Genomic DNA, 22,029 nt, shown 5'->3' with positions numbered 1-22,029 from the left:
CCTCTCTCCTAATCCAAGGCCCTAAATAAACCTAAACTTGTTGGTGTATTCTGATGAAAATACAAAAAGTTCTAGTTTATTTTATTAAGCACTTGATTTTAAATGACTGTTCTTTTAAGTCAAAGGGATAAATGGAAATGCAACCAATGGTGTTTGTATGATGCAAAAGAAATTAATGAAAGCTAACTTATATGAATGCAATCGTTTGTTCTTCGATGAAAAGAAATTTCTATTTGGGTTCTACGAAAGTTATATAAAACAAAAACTTTTTCTTTTCTTTTCTTAAAGCACACTTCACACTCACAAAAACTAAAAAGACTATTGATGCTTTAATAATGCAAAACTACCCTAATGCAAGGTGTACATGAAGATTCAAGATCCTAGATTACTCTAAAAAGAATGAAAGCAATTGTTTATAACTTATTAATAAGCCAACTTAAGTGTTTGAAAATAATACTAATTTTGAATAGAAAATCTTCTCCAAACAAGAAGGACAAATCCAAAAAGATCAAAATTCACTTTCAAAAAAGTAAAAGAAACCAAAATCAAACTTGGAAAAAGAAGACAAAAACAATGTTTTTTAAGAACCTTTCTTTTTCAAGAAGCAATGAAAACAACCTTTCGAAAGCACTCTAAATGCCACAAAAGACTCAAAGACCAAAATAAGAGCACAAGGAAACTTTGCAAGTCACAAATTCGACAACGAATGAAAACTTGAACAAAAAGGGCTTCAACTTGTACTAAATGACCCAAAAGGAAACAAAGAGCTTTGACAAACTAACCAAGAAGTCAGGAAAGAAACACTTTCAAATTTGTCAAAAAGAAACTTTTAAAAAGCAAGAAAAGGTGTAAGGCCACGAAATGACAGAAAGCAAAGCAAGTAGACCAATAATCAAGCTTGACACTAAGATTGAAAACAATCTGTTGTTCTGGAGGACCAAAACAATCAAGAACCTCTATAAGAAGTCTTGTGTGTCAAAACACAAATCATAAAACTCAGTCAAAAGAAAACCTAAGCCAACACTTTTCAAAGCGAAAGAGACTTCAAAATAGTAAGCTCAATGAATAATAAAATTCTATAGACAGAAATTGACCACTCAGAGACCAAACAGACCAAGAAACAAATCTTTCTGGGCAGAGAGATTTGAAAAAATAATGCCAAAAATGGTATACATGACTGTGTTCAAGCACAGAGGCGTGTGCAAGAAAAATAAAAATAAAGCTAGATAAAAAAGATCAGACTTAAGGTCTGAGATTATACTAGACCAAACAGTACTATCACAACAAGCAAACCAAGAACTGAGCCCTGATTGACACTGAATAACCCAAACTAGGAGTAACAAGATTGCTATCCCTAATGAAGTCACCAATTCTGTTACGGGAATAAGTACCATAGGGCTTTGGGTTGGAACCCCAACAGAGAAATAGCAAACTACAGTAAGAAACACTCATACAACTCAGGCAACATGCTTATATATACAAACTATGCGATAATGACCTTACCCAGATGTCCTTCATTTGGGTAGTTCTAGCAGGGTTCAGACCCTTTGCAACTCCTGATGATCTTTGAATCTACAAATCAACCAATTCAAACATACATAACAACATATAGATAAAGAATTTTAATGAAACTAACTTTATATCATATAATCAAATGGTTAGTTATACATCAAAATAACATTCATACATGAATTACAACAGTATCTAATGCATAAACAAAGTTAATCTCAGGAACAAGACAACATTTCTTTTTATTGTAGAAACCTATAACTAACACGGAGAGAATTCACCTGAGTCTTCTTCTTCTGGCTCCAAGTGAAACCATCCTCCAGATTTTTCCAGTCCCGGTCTTCAACAACCTCCTTCCATAACCAATACCATGATATCTCAAGCAAGTGGGAGAATATCAACACTCAAGGAAAAAATGGTTTCCTGAAACTTGGGGAAGTGCTTGAAGCACAAGGATACTTCAGACTCAGTCAGGGATAATCTCAGTATAATAATTCTATCTCTTCTCCTCCTTAAGGCCTTCCCATAGAAGTCTCTTTATACTTCTCCCAATTAGTTTTTTAGTTGGGAAACAGTTGGCACACGAGCACTAGGAGGTAATCAACAAGTAAAACCGGTGAACTCTGCCCATAATTAAGGAATTTTATTTTTTTAAGTGTTTTAACATATATACGTGGGTTGGGTATTGACTAACCCATGTGTACACGCTTTTATCTCAGGGAAAAGTAGCGTATAGGGAATAAAACACTATTTTTTAAATATTTGGACCAAGTCTGGAAGGAGGGGTTGCCCTAGAACATAAACCAAGCATCACAAATACCAAGGGTGGTAAATGGAGCTATAACAGATATGGCATCAAAGGCTTGGACATATTGGAAAGAAGGGCCTTCGAATACTTCATGGTAATGGTATGGTAGAAGGTATGTCTAATTTCTCTCTGTATTTCGATTTATATGAATATTGTGTATATGAGAAGCATAATCGGGTGAGTTTCCCCTCGAGTGCTAAGAGGGTGAAAAGGATATTCGAGCTTGTGCACAAATATGTGTTTGGAACTGTGTTGATTCCATCACTAGGTAAGTCTATGTATTATGTATGATTTATAGATAAATTCTCAAGGAATACATGGATATATTTCCTCGGGAAGAAATCTAAAGTCTTTGATGGGTTTAAAGGAATTTAAGGCTTTGGTGGAAACGAGACCGAGAAAAAGATAGAGGTCCTGAGAAAAAATAATGGTGGAGAGTTCTGCAAGAAGGAATTTCAAGAGTTCTGTAAGAAGTGTGGTATAGCATGATAGAATACTACTCCATACACACCTCTTCAAACGGAGTTGCAGAAATAATTGACAGGATGTTGATGGATAAGGCAAGAAGCATGCTCAGTGGTGTCGGGTTAGTACAAGAATTCTAGGAAGAAGTGGTGGAGACTACATGTTACCTGGTTAATAGATCACCTTCACTAGTGTTGGAGGATAAGTCTCCACAAGAGACATGGACTGGTAAGAAACCCTCTCTTTCACATCTGAGGGCATTTGGTTGTGATACATGTGTACATGTTCTAAAGGAGAAAAGAACCAAGTTGGATAGTAAATCTTAAAGGTGCATGTTTATTGGGTATAAGGATGGTTTAAAAGGTTATAAGCTTTGGAACCAAGAAATAAGGAAGTTTTTGTACAAACGAGATGTGATGTTTAGAGAGGTGAGAGATGTTATTAAACATGAATTCCTACCAAAGGAACTTGAGAAGATATAGTTTGATCTAAAGTAGGAAGAATCAGACTCTACAAAAAAAAAGGAATAAGAAGATGAACAGCCACAAAATCCAACTATGAGAAGATCAGTTCAAGAAAGAAGGCATCCAGAAAGGAATAGTCCATCTGATTTCTGTTCAAAATTTTCTTTATATATTATTGATGATGATCACAGAACTGTCAGGGAGGCAGTAGATTTAGAGGATGGAAAACTATGGAAAGAGGCCATGGTTGAGGAAATGACACCTTTGTACATAGTCGTCTTCCAATTATTATCATTATTGCAACTTCTTGTTGGCTTCTCCTGCTGCGGTCTCGTTGTAGATCTGCGGCTTCTCCCGCTGTGATTTGCGGCTTCGAACTTTTGACAACTATGCTATTTCATCTGCGGCTTCTCCCGTTGCGATCTCATTGTGATCTGCGGCTTCTCCCACTGCGGTCTCGTTGAAAATGTATATTCACTCAATACTGATCTCAGTGCGATCTGCAGCTTCTCCCGTTGTGATCTCGTTGCAGTTTGACCGGGATCCTGGATCCTAGATCTTGTTGCAGGTATATATTCGATCGTTGTCAAATCTTTGTGGGTCTCTCATGTTCTTATTATAGATCCCGTATCAATCAGATTAGATCACCTCCTCTTCTAAGATTTGCTAATTCAAACAACTCAAAGATCTGTCCATTTCATCTGCGGCTCCTAGATCTGGCGATCCCATTCATAGAGATCTATCGATTCCTCTGTGGCTCTTATATCTTTCAATTCCATCTGTGGCTCTTCATCATTCAATCCCTCAGAGATCTATTATATTACTACGACTCTTCTTCTACGGCTCTTTACTGCGGAGCTCTGTAGCTCTTCATCGATACACCATATTACATCTACAGAGATCTACAGCTCTTCATTGATACACCATATTAGATCTGCCAATTCCTCTGTGGCTCTTAGATCTGCTGATCCTTCTGCGGCTCTATCTTTTATACTCAGCAGGGGAGCGTTCTCCAGATGGCTCCCAGCTTCGCGAAAATAGTTGTTGGCTCAGTTCCGTCTGTCTCTGGGGGGCTAGCTCCTGCCCATATCGTCAGTGAAGCCCCAGCTCCCACTGTCCAGGTGGTCCAGGCCTCACTCGATGAGGCTTTGAAGTTCTCTAAGAGTGCCCTAATTTGCCGATTCAATGGTTTTTGGCCGCGGCTCACAACTCTCCACAGTTGGATCTCTGAGGTATGGAAGTCTCTAATTCCTGATGCAATTAATATCTACCCCTGTGTTAGGGGTTTCTTTATAGTAGATTTTGAAAACCATGAAGGCAGACAATTCATTCTAGATTCCGGTCCTTGGTTTTGGGAAAAATCAGGCCTATTCATGAGGCCATGGAACCATCATTCGATCCCTAAAAATAGTCATAAACTTAGCACCAGTTTGGGTGAGATTTCCAAATCTACCCTTGCATCTCTGGAATTTATCTTCGCTAAAAGCCATTGGAAATACAATTGGTAAATTTATTGCAGGTTCCCAGAAACAGAGGAATATGCCAGAACCACCTATGCATGCATCTGTGTGGAAATGGACTTCAGCGCCGGATTCTCAGCAGAAATACACCTAACAAGTAAAGACTATGTGTGGAAACAGAAACTTGATTATGAAAGTGTCGTGTTTAGATGTCAATCCTGCTTTGAGATAGGCCACCTAGCCAAAAATTGCCCAAAAGCCTCCCAAAAAAATTCTGCTAGAAAAAATCACCACAGATCTACATGGTGGGAAGGAGCACAAAAGGAACACTACATTGTCATCAAAGAAGAATACTCTCGAGAAGACTCTGAATCACAAGAAATTGGGCAAGAAAGAAACAACTCTCAAGACAAGCAGGAGGAAAGCCCCGTCCAACAACAAAAGAGTGAACTCGACAACCCCTCAAGCATCAACAGCTATAAGGGTCCGAATACCGCACAAAATAAATCTTCATTTAACAGCAAAGCAGATCTCCTATACCAAACTTCTTCTCCGACTATCTTCAAAAGGACGAACACAATAGATCGCACAGCTAAGACACCAATGTCCCAAGAATCAGAAGAGATGAAGGAGACGCAAGATAAAGAAAGTTGGAAGACCGTAGAGAAAAAAAAGAAAGCTACAACACCAATCTCGCCAAGAAAGACGAGGAGCCAGACAATTAGAAACTAAGAAAGAAAATTATAGGTCCGATAGACCAATTTGGTCTCAGTGGACGTTAACCACCACTATCATCATCATCAAAAAAGTAAGGCTTTGGATCTGGAGGAGTTGTCGGCTGGAAGGAAACCCATTGGAATAAAATGGGTGTTTACGAAGAAGTCTATGAGCACTGAGAAGTTTTCTTGGTGTAGAGAAACAATGGGCATTGCAGGGCTGGACCAATGAATAAGTTCTCTTGTGACCCCCTGTGTGGAAATGAAAACAAGTGGGAGAATGTTGGGTGTGTGTTATATTCTTTTCACGACTAGTCATATGCGCTGAGGGGTCACAAGGGGGTTGATAGCCCCTCCTGCTTGTTGCGCTAGGCGCAGTCCTCCTTGTCGGGGGGTCTCAAGGTGGCGGTATCCCCCTGTATGGGGTTCGGGGTAGTGTCCTAAGAATTCTTTTTTGGATCCTATATTAGGTGGGTGGACCTACCTATCATTTTTGTGAATGGGTTTCGCACACGGTTTTGGGCATGATGGTTTCTACCCATTGTATTTTGTAGATCCATTCAAGGGAATTACAATTATGTTCTAATCTAGATTTAATGGAATGGGGTTTATGAATGATTCAACATGTAAATATATGTATTGTAACATTGAAATGAATATAATGAAAAATCAATCTGGTAGTCCCGATTTTGGGATCCAGGGGAAATATCTATGTATATCATTTATATTTCTTGCCATTTTATATTTTTTGTTTTTAAGAATTCATTTGCAGGTAATTTTTGTATAGGGTTAAAACCTACATTTGGTATCAGAGATATTTCGGCTTCAATGGGATGACTTTGTTGCTGAGGGGTTTTTCTCGGCCCTGTGGTAGACCCTATTCAGTGGGAGATCTGCGGGATCAATTCTTGCAGTGAAAGAAGATGGCGAGCAGTGGAAAAATAGAGATCGATAAATTTAATGCTCAGAGTTTTGAGTTGTGGAAACTCAAGATGGAAATTTAGTGCTCACAATAGATCTAGGTACTAAACCTACAAAAAGGTCAGCATAAGACTGAGAGAAGTTGGATCCGAAAGAAAAGAGCACAATACGGTTGTGTATCTTAGATTCAGTATATTTGAATGTATTAGGTGGGATGCATCACACTTTGACCATGGAGTAGGACCGCATAGATTGTTTGGTTGTCTATATTTGTTTGCTTTATAAACTTACAGACGGAGCCTGAAGTCAAGCCAGCTAGCCTTCGAACTGCATTTGCTATGCAAGTGCAAAGTAGATCAATGTTGCTTCAGTCTCTCTCCGAGTTTTGTTTATAAACTGAACAATTGATTTGCAAACCTTCTAATTTCCCTAGTGGTGGCTCTAGTAACCTCATTAGATCAGCCCCTGTGATTTCTATTTACTGTACATCATTTTCTCGGCCTAAATCCATGAACTGAGCTGCAAAGTGTGACCAAGAGCCAAGTAAAGTCTCGTCCTGGTACCATTGCACCCTCTCTTCAAGGAAACCAGGATGCATCGCACCTCCTGTGTGCAGTAGGTGGGATGCATCCCTGTTTCCCTATGTTACAAGTGCGATGATCTAGAAAAGGCTAATTTTTCCTCCAGGTTTTGGTTTTTCTTCACTCTTTTCAGCTCTATTCTAGAGTTTTACTGTCTGTGATCAGTATACCACTGTGGAAACCCCCTTCCTTTCCATCATTCCACCTCCATTGTGCAAAGAACTGTGAATGTTTTTATGTATTTTACGCCATTTTCAGTTCTCTTTTACAAAGTAGTAGCATAGTCGAAATGTTGTCTTTTGATTTGAAAGTGTCGCAAGTGTCATTTTCAGTCAAAGAAAAGAGTTCTATTGTTCTTGATGGTCGATTATACAATTACTCTTGTATTTGATTTGAATTAATAGTTTTTCAAGTGTCAAAAGCAGTTTTCAATTCAAAATAGTAAAGTGTCATTATTATCTTCCTTTCGTTTTGAAGAGAAATTTGTTAGTACTGTCGCTTTGAAAAGATAATTCAGATTTGTACTTAGCATTCTTCTTGTCATTCACACATTAAGAAAGCTGAAAACAAATACATGCATGTGCATTTGCATTTAGACTGCTTGTTGGTTTGATTTAGGATAGTGCATCTAGTGTGTGCTCTCTGCTCTATGTTGAAAGAATACCATCTCTCTTTTTGTAGTAGCTAGGATTTTCATTGCAAAAAGAAGATTAAACAATTGTTTATCATCTTAGATTGAATTTTAGGAATTGTACATCTACATCACGTGGTGAACCTGAAAGGAAAATTTCTTAAGAAAGATCAACTGTAAAATAAATTTAATGAACCTAAAAACGCTTTGGAACCTAATGCACAGCATCTAGAAGTCTAGGCTAGAGACATATTCCGGTGTCGTAAAGCCTGGTAACTGTCGCTTTCACTGTTGGTTGGGTGATTCCTCCTCTTTGAGACGACAAGTGCCAATACGGACTTGTGCTCCCACGTACTGTCGAGTATATATTGGGAGACCACAATAGGCTATATCCTTTATCCATAGGAAGCCGTGTCTACTACCCTATCAATCGCAATGCACTGAACACAAAATTCGGGAAGATTGACTGCCGTAACGTAAAAAGTATTCTACAGTTTTGTGATTGGTTTGGTAATCCCTTTGTCTAGATTTCCAGAGCAGTCTCTTTCGTTCCTTTTCAGACTCCTTAAAGGAAAAGGTCCATCTGAGCACTTTTCACTTCAGGCTCATTAAAAATCGAAGGCGACTAGAGTCATCTTTTGTTTTTTCTCGACTCTTAAAAATTGAAAAAACAAGTTGTGTCAAAGGGTCTAAAATTTATTTTAATCAGAATAATATCACCATATCTTGCATTGGTCTTAGGTTGAGAAAAATGGAGTCCACCAACCAAGGACTTCCCCTTGGAGGAAATCCTAGTCCTTTCTCCTCTTGGGGAGATGTTGGTGCACCCCATATGGCCATATTGTCCTTCTAGAATTGACAATTGGTTTTCCCGTATGGCTCTTCTCGACCTCCGTCATTCAGAACACCGTGATTCCTAAACAATTAGGTCAGCAACTAGATGACACGAAAGTTACCCCCCAACCTTCTACTTCATCTGATTCTCGCTCTCCTCCTTCCTCTTCGCTTGATAAAGCCGGTAAGGCCCAAAACCAAGTAACTAAGAAGAAGAAGGAGAAGAAGAAGAAAGAGAAGAAGAAGAAGGAGCCAAAGGCAAAAGGGGGCAACCATGCATCGTCTAGCGAAAATCCACACACTGCACCGTCCAGGCCTAAATCGCCATGTGTCATTTGCAAAGGAGACCACTACCACTAAGATTGTCCCTGCATCCCTCGGATCTTAAGGGACTGGTCTCACCGTTTGCATAATCCGGTGTCATCAACCTTTGATGATCATGTTGAAAGTACACCATCAACTAGTGAAAGCGAAGCATTTGGACAAAAAGGAAAATGTAAATTTCCTTGTAGACTGTGTGAAGGCAATCATGCCCTCCACCATTGTCCCTTCCTAGACGAAGCTAAAAGAGTTTTGGATGACCGTCCGGCCTCACCGTTACGGCTTCCTCCTGGATATAAGAAACTCTTGCCAAGTCCATCACTGGTTGAAAATCCGACTGACACGCCATTGTGTTCGGTCAAAGCATCTGTCATTGAAGATAAACCCACCAAACCCATACCAGACGAAAGTCAAAAGGTTGAGGCGGCAGTCAACCCGGTCTTGTCTTCGGAAGGTCCATTTTTAGATGACATAATCACCAAAGAGAATGAGAAAGACACTGTCCAAATTCTTTTCATAAACACAGACTCCGATGAACATGGGGGCAGTCTACCCATTCCTTTACCGCAGGAAGGAAGCTTTTCAGAGTCATATCCGGCCGTCTATTCGGTCCCACCTCCAAGAAACCTAGTCATTTCTTTCGATTGGAATCTACTAGGCAGACCCCGGGTACCGGCCAATGTACCATTCCGAATCATTGTACAAGCTTACAAAATGATCATGGTTGGTACCATCATAGATGAAGGGGCTTCTGTGAGTATCCTTTCCTCAATTTCTTGGGAAGCGCTTGGTTCACCATCACTTCTGCCTGAGATGAGAAATCTAACAAGGCTTCTACAAAGGAACCAGTCGACCGTTAGGGATCCTTCCCAATGTGCCCATAACGTTGAGAAGGAAAACCGTTTACATGAACGTAATGGTAGTCCAAGGACCTCTAGATTATAATCTACTCCTTGGATGTGACTATATTTATAGCATGGGAGCCATTGTCTCCTCACTCTTTAGAGTAATGTGTTTTCCGCATGAAGGCAGAGTGGTCAAGCTCGTAGACCAGCTGTCGTTTCCCGGCTCACACATAGTTAATAGTCAAATACCATCCCTAAATGGTATTTTCACGCAAGGAATGCCTCATCAATCTCCAATCCGTCCACCTAATGAGCGCGAGTGATTCAGGAGATCATGACTGAATCCCAGGGGGCATGCACCCTGGTTTGTTTCGGCAGGAAAACCTTGGGTATAGGGTAGGTTTCCGTGGAGGATATATGACTAGTCTGACACACCCGTCCATTTAGGAAAATGGGATTAGATTGGAATAAGATTCCTTCGTCAAGGTTAGGAGTTTGGGATTTAGAACCACCCTGGTCTAGATGGACTAAGCCAGGAAGTGTTTCTATCTGTGGTGTGGATGGAAATTATCTTACGAAAGCAGAAACTTCTATATGGTAACCTAGAAATTTTTCACTATACCTAGGGGCATGAAAACCTCTTGTGAGCAAGCGAGAAACGACCAGCTAACGTTAACTCTATGATTCCGCTGACTTCAACCGCCTAGGTCGGGTGAGTGGTCAAATCGACCATTCATCTTCGCAGGGGCCACCATGGCACCGACAAAGTAAAGGAAAAATTTTCCTACCTAACCTTGGTAGTGATCTTGGTAGTTAAGTAGAGGGGCGTAGTTGGTCGTTCCTAGCTTGCATGCGAGAGGCGCTGGGGCAAAGCTTTGAAAGGTGCAAGCTCCATAAAAAATGGCATCTTAGATGAGATATCCTTATTATACGACTAGCATGAGAAGTTTTTATGTGGAGTTCAAGCTCGTTAAAAATTAAACATAAGCAATGAGCAAACATTCCCCTAGAGTTTAAGCTCATTAAAAAATGAACCAATTTCCGGTAAATAACCATTGTGAATGCATTATCATCAGCTTTTGAGCCTTGGTCATGTTCTCATCATCACCTCCACTCTGTTTTAGCCGATCATTCACCTCCATTTGATTGTTTACCCCTTTTGAGGAACAGCTGCGAAGAGTGATCCTGTTAGCCATCCTTGTGACACTATCGTGATTGGAAAATTCCAAACCTTACCTGGAATCAGTTGCTACCTGAAATTATCACTCGTTCCTCAAAAACGAGTCTCCTTTAAGCTCTTTTCACCTGACTCGTAAAATATGAAAAGATTGTCGAGCGATTGGCCTCTCCAGCTCGTTAAAGTGACCGGAAGTGCTATCCCTCCTCTATATTTTAATCTTTTTGGACCTGAGGGATTATTACACAAAAAGATCGAGCGCTTGTTTTGTTCAGCTCGTTAAAATGACCGAAAATTCATCCCTTTTGTATTATTTTATACTTTTTCGTACTTAAGGGATTATATGACGAAAAAGGATTATCGGAGTTTCCTTTACATCCCTTTCCAGACTCTCTAAAATTGAAAAGGACCAAGTTATCTTTATTGTTAAACTCGTTAAAACCGAATAGCAACAAACTTGTCCATACAGACAAGAACGAGTTTCACTGTCGCTAGGCTCGTTAAAATATAGCGACGGGTTTGCCTGAAGGGAAAATTATAGAACAAACATATGTTATCCTCCTCAAGTTTGACAAAAATAAAGAGGTACTGGTCAGCAATGACTGGGGAAAAATTGGGAAGAAAACTTGAAGAAACTTTATTGGTAACAAGTTGCTCTTGAACATGACACTTTCGCTCCGCGTCCGAGTCAGGTTGGGTTGTTCCATTCACTGGTCATATCACCATTGGTCCATCACACCATCAAAATTTTAGGTTAATGCTACCAATCCATCATGCTAGTGTCGCTGGTATGTTCAAGAGAAGTCGCTCAGAGAATTCACCTGTGTCTCATCCACTGCAATACATTCACGCTCCATTCTTTCATGACCGCCACCCTGAACCCTGTATCATCAGACCGTTTTCACCTCCAAAATCATTTACTTCGTTCAGTGTCGTAGATGTGGGATTCATTAAGGCCCTCCTACGGCGAGTCACTTCTTGTCGACATCAGCTCATTATCCAAGAAGTCGACTTAGGAACAACCCCTTCAGTACTTTAAAGCTTGCATGCCTCAATGGAAAGTTTCTCACTTTCGGCGACAGGTTTACATCAATGGCCTTTGAACGAAATATTTTGCGTGGTGTTCAATGCCAAGTCCCTTATTCACACCACGCAAATTGTACTGTAGTACCTTGAGGTTCATCATCATTATCGGTGATTCCTCTCGCGCCTGTTAACAACTTACATCATTAGTTGGTAATCAAGCGATTTCTTTCCATGTTCGACTCCAGAACATATTTCACATGGATCGACTTGTACTCCGAGTGAAGATTGAACGAGATTGAAGACCTCGGATCTAGTTTCGTCCATCCGGGCTACGATATATTCAAGAAAATAAAGACATCAAATGTACATTGTTGCTGCACAGATGACCATCCGAATCAAAGGATGATGGCTCTATTAGAATCATCAGTCTCCCGCACAGACGGTTGTCTGTCTTATGTACATGAAAATGAATTTATAAAGCTGAGCATGGGAATGCCCGCCTCAGCTAGATCATGAAAAATATTATGAAGATAATGTATTGTATTGTATCTTATTACAAGTTGCCTTCTAGCTCGAAAAAACTTCAGATCCTCATGATAAATCATTTCACCTGACATCAAAGATTAACGACCTCATTCTTTAGGGGGCAACTATTATAGACATTTTTGGGCACTGAAACCCCAATCAAACATGTCCATAAACCAAGGACTCCTAAGTCCCTAAAAGTGTTGTTCCATACCCTAAAAGAACAAGGTCAGCTGATTACATCATCTCCTAGAAGTTCTCCATGAAAAACTGCTCAGAACTGGTCAAAACTGGACCATCTCACCTGCGCCATGGTCAAAGTGCGATGCATCCCACCTAATGCACACGGGAGGTGCGATGCATATTGAAAATCCCTTCTATGGGGTGTGATGGGTGAGAGTGGACAAATGGCAGAGGCAGTTTGCGAGGTGGATGATCATGGAATGTTCCAGAAACTTCTCCTGTGACACTTGCCTCTCTGAATTCGCCCAGGGATGAGTAAGAGATCATCAATCTCCAAGTGGAATCAAGAACTATCAGAGAGAGGACACTAATCAGAATCCCAGAAGCTGACTCACCCCCTGCAAACATCTATATATGGATCCCTCATCCCAAAGATCCAGAGGCTGGAATTTTGTATCTTGTAAGGAAGTGTTGTTGGTTTCTTGTTGGAATATCATAGTGTTGGGTGATCTAAGCTTTTCATGAGGTGAAAGAATGGATTTCATGCTGGAAGGTGACACTGGGTCAGAACAATTGGTTGTAATCCTCTTTGCTTACTCTTGATATTAATAAAGCTATTCAAGTTTTCCTCCATATTCTTGTATGTTTGATGATATATGCATTTGTGTGGTCAATATACATCTGGTCCTATATTGTTTATGATTGTAGATCTTTATTCTTCGATAGTATTATGCTGCTTTGATTCCATAGGTGCTCTTTGAAGCTGTGTAGATGAAGGAGAAGCGGCAAGGATCTGTCAGAAGGGAGAGGAACCGAGCAAGGAACCAAGCGCAAGACTGAGGTTGGTGTCCTTCATTCCCCTCTTATCCACTTCTCATAGAGGAAAACGAAAGTGGTTTTAGTTTGTTTGTTTCTAAGATAGATACCAGTCTTAGTGGGACTAGCAGCTCCGAGTGGACACTAGATTTCCTGATAACAAGTTTCCAGGGGGCACCTTTACTTCTTTCGCCGATTTGGCTAATATTTTCTTAAACCATTTTCAGTTGCCTGTCCACTATGAAGCCGAAACTGAGCTTCTGGCCAATTTTCATCAAGACACGACAACGCACATTTCGGATCATATCCAGGAATGGAGATGGAGAAAGAGGCTTATCAAAGCCAAAATTCCACCAGAGTTCCATCTCGAATGGTTTCTCAAATCTTTACAACCTGAGATCTCCAAGGATGTTTCTCTTTCTGTTGTTTATTCAGAAGAGCGGGCTATTTTTCGAGCCCAGCAATTAGAACTGATATATTCTTAGTCTGGGACTCTTTAGAAAATCCTACCTGATGCTCCTTGATCTAAGGTTTATTTAGCCAAACCGAAGTCAAGCCCTCACGCCGATGGTATAGTTGGATCAACTGACGCAAATATGGTGAACCTTTTGAACCAATTACAGCAATTGTCTCTACAAACTGCTTCTTCTAACTGGGCAGCACCGTCTACACCTTTGCCCTCCCAACCAACCTCCATTAACATTGTCCGGGCTTCTAACCCAAAGGAAATCAACAATCCGATGGGAAGAAGAAGGGACAAGGTAAGAAGAAGAACCAGGAAGGGAATGGTAATGCGAACAAACCTGGCAATAGTGTCGGTGAGGGTAGAAAAGAGTCTAAGAAAAAGGTTAAATTTCCATGCAAGTTATGCAATGGAGATCATTTGACTCACATCTGCCCCAAGATTCAGGATGCTTAGTGCTTGTTAGTGCAGCAAGGGTCCTCTAGCTCCCAAGCTATCCTGACTAACCCTTTTCCCCAAGGGAATAAATTACTTGTTTGCACGAACTTGAACGCTGGTACCTCCGCAGGGGGCAACCAGGAAAGGGAAAAGTCCTCAAATGTTTATATGATGAACTCTCATGTCGACGTTGCCACACGAGCACGTGATTATGGTGAAACGGAAACATCTAAGGAAAAATTTGTTCCCGAGACCACAAACCCGCTTCATATCGAGCGACCCTCTGCTGAGTCTATACCTAGGATACCGAAAGGTTCCGCAAAGCACTCGACTATTAACCCCAATGCTAGAGCAGCTTAGAACTACTCGATTGTAGAAGATTTGGCTCAAAGTCCTTGCGCTATGTCTGCATTGGATGTACTCCAATCGTGTCTTACTCAGAGAAGTGCTTTGCTTTCGGCAATCGAGGCAGTAGATCCAAAAAATTATTTAGTGATCACTTTTGATATGTTGAATGTCAAAAAGGGACTTCCTCACCATGTGGATTTCTAGATAAAGTCTACTTACCGAAAAACCAATATTTTTCGAACAGTTACAGATGAGGTAGCTTCCACATGCATAATGTCTATGTCATGTTGGAAGGCCATTGGATCACCTTTAGTTGTTCCTTCACCGACTCTCTTAACAGCATTTGATGGTCATTCTCATAGGCCACACGGAATTATCTCGACTTTTCCTATATGTGTTGGAGGAAAGGTCATTAATATTGAGGTAGAAATCGTTGATGCCAACCTAGATTACAATCTCCTCTTTGGAATAAATTGGATTTATGAGATGGATGCCATAGTTTCATCTCTATTCTGTATCCTCTGTTTTTCTCATGAGGGGAGAATTTTTAAAATTGATTAGTTAGATTATTCTCCGGGTGACTCTCGAGCAACTTCGGATTCTACTGTTCCATTGGTGGATAATCACCCTCAACCTATAGAGAATTTAGGAGTTGGGATGTACTCTTCCTTGATGGGTGTATTTGATCTTCCCCCTACTATAGCTAGAATCAATGCAATTTCATCCTCCAAGGGGCGTTCACGGAAAGAGTTCTTTTGAACTCATTATTTTTTGGACCCTTGGACCTTACCTTCATCTACGACCACATTAGATGGAGGCCAGGTTGGTGGAATGGCATTTCCCATGTCTGCAGTAGAACTTAGCTATCAATCTATCGTTAACTCTACAGACAACCATCCCACTCCTTTTTCGGAGGAGGAGTTAGATGGTGATGTGGCTCCAACTTGGACCCTTGACTCTACTTCTGCTCTGGATTGCTTAGATACAGTTTTACCTTCTGATAAGGCAATTTTAGAAGCGATGACAGGTGTAGAACGACCTTGGGAAGATTTACATCATCAATCATTTTTTCTTCCACCATTGCAAGAAGTCGAATCCAGGTTCTCCAATCTGCTTACTAGCGATGTTTGTACAGTTTCAAACCCTTTGGCTCTAGCACAATTATTTGCCGAAGGTAATATGTTGATTATCTCAAAAACTGTACCTATAAACATCTCTAGGAATCCTGACATTATAGAAAATGTCTTCATCAGAGCCGATTGTTCCCTTGAAGAGATTCAAATTTACACTGACCTCTTTAAAGAGTTTCGAGATGTGTTCGCTTGGTCTTATGAGGAAATGCCTGGTATTGATCCATCTATAGTCCAGCATGAGATCAAGATGTATGAAAATGCCAAGCCGATTCGTCAGAAGCTTCGGCCGGTCAATCCTAGGAAAGCAACAACTATTAAAGCTGAAGTTGAAAAGCTACTTAAGGCGGGTTTCATATACCCCGTTCCTCTAACGGAGTGGGTTTCTAATCCAATCCCGGTAGATAAAAAACAAGGAATGATCCGAGTGTGCATCGACTTTAGGGATTTGAACAAAGCTTGTCCGAAAGACAATTACCCCACACTGTTTATTGATCAAATAGTTGATGAATGTGCAGGTAATGAAATTTTTTCGTTCATGGATGGATTCTCTGGTTATAATCAAATTTCTATCCGTCCAGAGGACCAGCATAAGACAACTTTTATTTGTCCCTAGGGTACCTTTGCATACAAAAAGATGCCTTTTGGTCTTAAAAATGTTGGAGCTACATTTCAGCGGGCCATGTCTTATGCTTTCCATGACATCAAACATGTCATCGAAGCATACTTGGATGATTTAGCTACTTGTTCTCGAAAGAGAATCGATCATCCCAGCCACCTTTGGTTAGTTTTTTAGAGATGTCGATTTTACAAAATCTGGTTGAATCTGAATAAGTGTGTTTTTGCAGTCACATATGGTCAGTTGTTAGGATTCATCGTATCAACTGAAGGGATTCGATTAGACCCCTTCAAGGTTGAGGCAAAATTTCAGTTTCCTCCCTTGTCTTCCATCCGATAACTTCAAAGTCTCCAAGGAAAGGGAAATTTCTTGAGAAGATTTATAGCAAACTATGCTAAGATAACTAAAGGATTTATGTGTTTGTTGAAGAAAGGAGTTCCATTTTTATGGGACGACTTTGCGCAATGATATTTTGATGCCTTGAAGAAGGCATTAATATCTGCCCCATTGTTGAGTCCATCGGATTATGGCAGAGATTTCTTTTTATATCTCGCAGCGGTAGAATCAACCATAGGTATGGTTCTGGTTCAGGAGGATGATGCTCTCACAGAGCATGTGATTTACTACTTGAGCCGAGACTTAGTAGGTCCTGAACTATGCTATTCTCCTATCGATAAATTGGCCTTGGTAGCTGTCCATATTGTCCAGTGGCTTCATCATTATTCTGCTACACAAAACGTTCGTCTTAGTGGTTTTCAATCCTTTTCAGTTTGTCCCTAGTAGGTGAGTGATTGGGGGAAAATACAATCGATGGATTGTTATTTTACAAGAATTTGATCTTGAGTTCTTGTGAGCCAAGTCATAGAAGTCATTGGTTTTTGCAGAATTAATTTCCAAGCTGCCTTGTGAAGAAAACATTGTTTATGAGGAAAATTTCCCAGATGAACATTTATTCCTCATTTCTTCACAAGATCCCTGGTATGGAGATATCATCATATATCTCCAAACTTTGAAGTTCCTGCCTGCTTCCTCCAAGGATGAATGTCGAAAATTACGTCACCTTGCTAAAAACTATGTTATCATTGGTGATACATTATATCGCCAAGGGGTTGATTCAATCCTTAGGCATTGTTTAACTCTGGAGGAAGCAGAGTCTATACTCAATGATTGCCACAGTGGAGCTTGTGGTGGTCATTTATCAAGGCTTGCAACAACCCAGAAAATTTTGCGTGCCGGCTATTTTTGGCCTTCAATTTTCAAATATTGTATCGAAGCGTTCAAACGTTGCCACCCTTGTCAAGTTTATACTCGGAAGATGCGCGTGCATCCAGCTCCTCTTTTTCTTGTTATCACTATCAGTCTATTTACTAAGTGGGGCATTGACTTTACTACTTGTAATCCGCCTTTGGCGGAAAATCACAAGTATATTATAGTGGCTATAAACTACTTTACGAAGTGGGTTGAGGCCATGCCTACTTAAAAAAACGATAGTGAAACAATAACGTTGTTTCTCTTCAATTGGATTATTTCACGTTTTGGTATCCCGAGAGAGATTGTGATTGACCATGGCACTCACTTCCAGAACCAACTGATGACCGAATTAGCTCTTAAGTTGGGCTTCCGGCAGGAGCATTCGTCTTCGTATTATCCTCAGGCCAATGGGCAAGTCGAAGCTGTGAATAAGTCCCCCAAGATGATCCTACAAAGGACAATTGACAAAAATCACTCCAATTGGCACCATCATGTTGTATCCGACTCTTTGGGCATACTGAACCTTGGTAAAGACTGCCACCAGTTTTACACCTTTTTAGTTAGTTTACGGGATGGAATCTATTTTTCTTATTGAATGTGAAATTCCATCCCTTAAGCTAGCCATAGAGCTTCTTCCAGAGACGTCTAGTCTCGAAGAACGCCTTGTTCATTTGGAACATCTCGATGAGGAGCGTCGAGATGCTGTCATAATAAATGAGGACCATAAGAAAAGGGTTAAAACTTAGTATGATAAAGTTGTCCGTCCTCAGGTCTTTTTTGAAGGTGACCTTGTTTTAGTCTATGACCAAGATAAAGACGCCTTGGGGGCAGGCAAATTCAAGTCTATGTGGTATGGTCCCTTTATAGTAAAACGAGTTTTGGGAAAAGGGGCTTATGAATTAGTCGATTTTGAAGGGAACAAGTTGGCGGAGCCTCAAAATGGGCTCTACCTTAAGAAGTATTTTGCTTAGGTTTTGGCTGAGCAATTGCTTGTTTGTATAAATTGTATTTTTGTACATATTTTTTGGGCATTTTGTGATATTGACATTTTTTTTATCTGCTTTGGCAGGTGTTGATGGATGACTTGATATATTTCAGATTCGCCGATGGTGCTAGTCGGCACACTCAAAATCTTACTTCCACAGCTTGGGTGATTTATTATCCATCTGGTCAGTTGATGGTGTCAAGGGGAGTATGTATTGGTCCTGCTTCAAATAACATTGTCAAATATATTGTCGTTATTAATTTACTATCCGAAGTTATTTCTTATGGAATTGATTCGTTGGTAGTTTATCTTGACTCACAGCTGGTAGTGTCACAATTAAATAACATTTATCGGGTTTGAGATCCTTATTTATATCGCCAATTTTTGAGAGTGAGAGTGTTGCAACGATCATTTGTTTATATTACATATGTGTACATTCCACGATCTGAGAATTCATTAGCGGACTCTATCGCTAATCAAGCATTAGATTGGCATATCAATTATTCATAAAATTAAACAAACATAAAAAATTTGGATCTCTCTCTCTATATATATATATATATATATCTCATAAAATTGCCTGTGTATACATAAAGTGTTCAAAAAATAGTATACAAAATTGGGACTAAATGCCCATAATCATGTCCAGTTGTCTATTGACCCAACTTAGGATGAGTGGCTAAGAAGTTAACTACTACATTGGCCACACGCTGAAGTATGCGAACCTAGTCCCATGGTACTCCTACCACGCGGCGCTACATATCCTCAGGTAAATCCTCTATGGCTATCATTTGTACCTGGTGAGTCAATCTCACCAAGTTTCTTTGGACTGCATATAGGACCCTCTTTGTCTCAGCTATTGTCTCTTCGGAACCTCTTCCTCAACGCCTGTGCCTCGGAAATCCATTTGGTCTCACTGGACCTACATCTGGAACATGGTAATTTTGTCTGTATTTTGTTCCATCAAAAATATTTCTAAGTTCATTTCATATTTAAGAAAGGAAAAAATCTAAAAAATTGACAAAAACTTAAAAATTGTTACCTATGTCTCCCCATGCTGCGTTTGGTGGCAACAGCAAGTCTAGATCTCCTTGGAAATCCATGCCAGCATATTGGTAGTCGTCGACTGTGATGATCTGTTGGTCCCACTAGGTGAAAAGCTCATCATCAAAAGTCGTCTTAGGCACGTCCCCGCCTCTAAGGCATTTCATCAAGTTAGCCCATCTACCCATCCATGGATCTCGCAGGCTACCGATGGAGACAGATACTTTGGGACGTAGCCTAGGTACCTTCTCGAAGAAGAAGGAGCATAAAATAGTCCCACATCCAAAAAAAAAATTCTGACCCTTCTGAATGGAGGTTAGCTCGCACTTCATGTTGGTCAGAAGAGGTGTGAACCAGTCGAAAACCATGGTTAGGCATTCCACTACCAGGCTTATGGACACTCGTGAAGCCTGATGTAGTGAAGTTGATCCGTTTACCCTCGCAATGGTAAACAACAAAATCCTCAGAGATAAACTATCCACGTGCTTGATTAGAATTTGACTTCCAATCTTTTTTGGGTTGCTAGTACAGTATATGTGTACATAGTCTTCTACTAAAAGAATACTCCTTGTCCTACCAGTCAAATGCAAAACCTCCCCTCTTCGGGAGAGACCTGTAATAAAATAAATGTCTTCCACCTCAATCCTGAGAGGCATCTGATCTATCATGAAGGCATCATCCTCTACACTCCAGTAGTGGATCAGTAATTCGAGCAGGCGTGTGTTGGCTTTCATGTTCAACATTTTGAAGAATTTCAACAAGCCGCACCCTCTCAATGCATCTAGTGCATTTTGGTCATTCATTACCTCATTGTCAATTGTGGTATGCTCTCTCTCTCCATGTGATGGTCATCCTGAAAAAAAAAATGAGTTTCAACCGTTAGATTTTGTGTTTGAATTTCAACTCGCGTACATGCGGGTTCCCTTTACACACAGTCGCGTGTAGGGCCGTTGTATATGCGGGTTGGTCACAACCAACCCGTATGCAGAGTTGGATTTTTTGGCATGAATTCCCACAGTCAAATCTTAATAAAAACTTCTAAAAACTATCACAAAACATTGCAAGCATGATTTGAGGGTTACCTGGTAACTTTGGCGCGATTTGAACGGTTGAATTCTTCAAAGGCAAGTTTGCTCCTTTTTTGATCCACAACTTTTTTCCAAATAGAAATGAAAAATTTGTGAGTCTAAAAGTCAATATATAGCTTTGAAATTTCAAATTTTTTTCTCAAAACTTGATTTTTCGTCTCATGAATTTTTTGACTTGTGGGCTTGGATTGTCGAGAATGGGTTATTGTTTCCGAATATTTTAGACACTTCTTCAAGATCCTATTTCGGTCCCATGACTACTGACCCGTCATGGTAGGTATCATTCACTCACTGGCATATAGGTTAGGGAAAACCATTTTTTCCATTGCATCTTGCATACTAGCCTCCGTTCAGCGATACATTAGCCATAGGGTCGACCCCATCGTGCATTGGTTAGCAAACCATGTTCACTTGCCGATTTTTTAAATCATGATGTGATGGTAGAGCCATCGTTTACATGTGCATCTTAGTTGGAACCTCACTGACATTGGTTGCCCATGATGTTATACTGAGTAGGCTTGGGATGTAGAAATTTCCACTGTAGATCACATGATAATGCAATAGACTAAAGCAAAATACTTGATCTACTTCTACAACCAATTTAGCGGAAGCTTAATCGAACATGAGAAACATTAATAAGAACACATATAACTGATAAGAAGGAATCAATCACACATAACGCAGAAGATATAACCCGGGGAAAGCCTCATCCTAAAACCCCAACTCTGTATTATCATACAAGTGGAAATATAGCCAGTATTACAAAAAGAATAAGCTCAAAAGATATCCTGCTCTCTCTGCAATACCTCTGCTACTCATAGACAGTCAAAGGCCTCTATCTAACCTCTGGTCTGCCCTCCAAGCCTCCTATTTCTTTGTGCAATTTTCCTTGGGGTCCAGTGCAACCACTTGTGTGAATTGGCCTCTTCACACACTCACTAACCTCTGATCCAAATACGCAATCCTGAAGGAGAAAAATCCTCATCATGGATGAGCTTCCTTTATAGAAAAAATACTCATCCAACTGATAGTACAATGTCCCTTCTCTGATCTCAACTGGGTCTCTGTCTGAACTTACATGCATGAGTTATTCATGAGAGAATCTTCAGTTATTTGAAGTACAACAGTTATATGCAAGCATGCATTAACTAACTGAACTTACTTAATTTAAAAAACTGTTTAAATCAATTATAACTGGACTTGACTCAGTTAACTGAGCCAACTAATTACTACTCAAATTAGAACTCATCCTTATCTCTTTAATTGATGGATAAATTCCTTAATTAATAGTTAAATTGTTGCATGTCCTCACATAGACTTCATGTTTGATTTTTCACAACTAATTAACTCATGGAGAATTAATTAATTTATTTTCAAATAG

Source organism: Pinus tabuliformis, chromosome 9, assembly GCF_031772625.1.
Source record: "Pinus tabuliformis cultivar Carrire ecotype Pingquan chromosome 9, CPIR1, whole genome shotgun sequence".
Taxonomy (NCBI): domain Eukaryota; kingdom Viridiplantae; phylum Streptophyta; class Pinopsida; order Pinales; family Pinaceae; genus Pinus; species Pinus tabuliformis.
Note: the sequence above shows the minus strand (reverse complement) of the source record.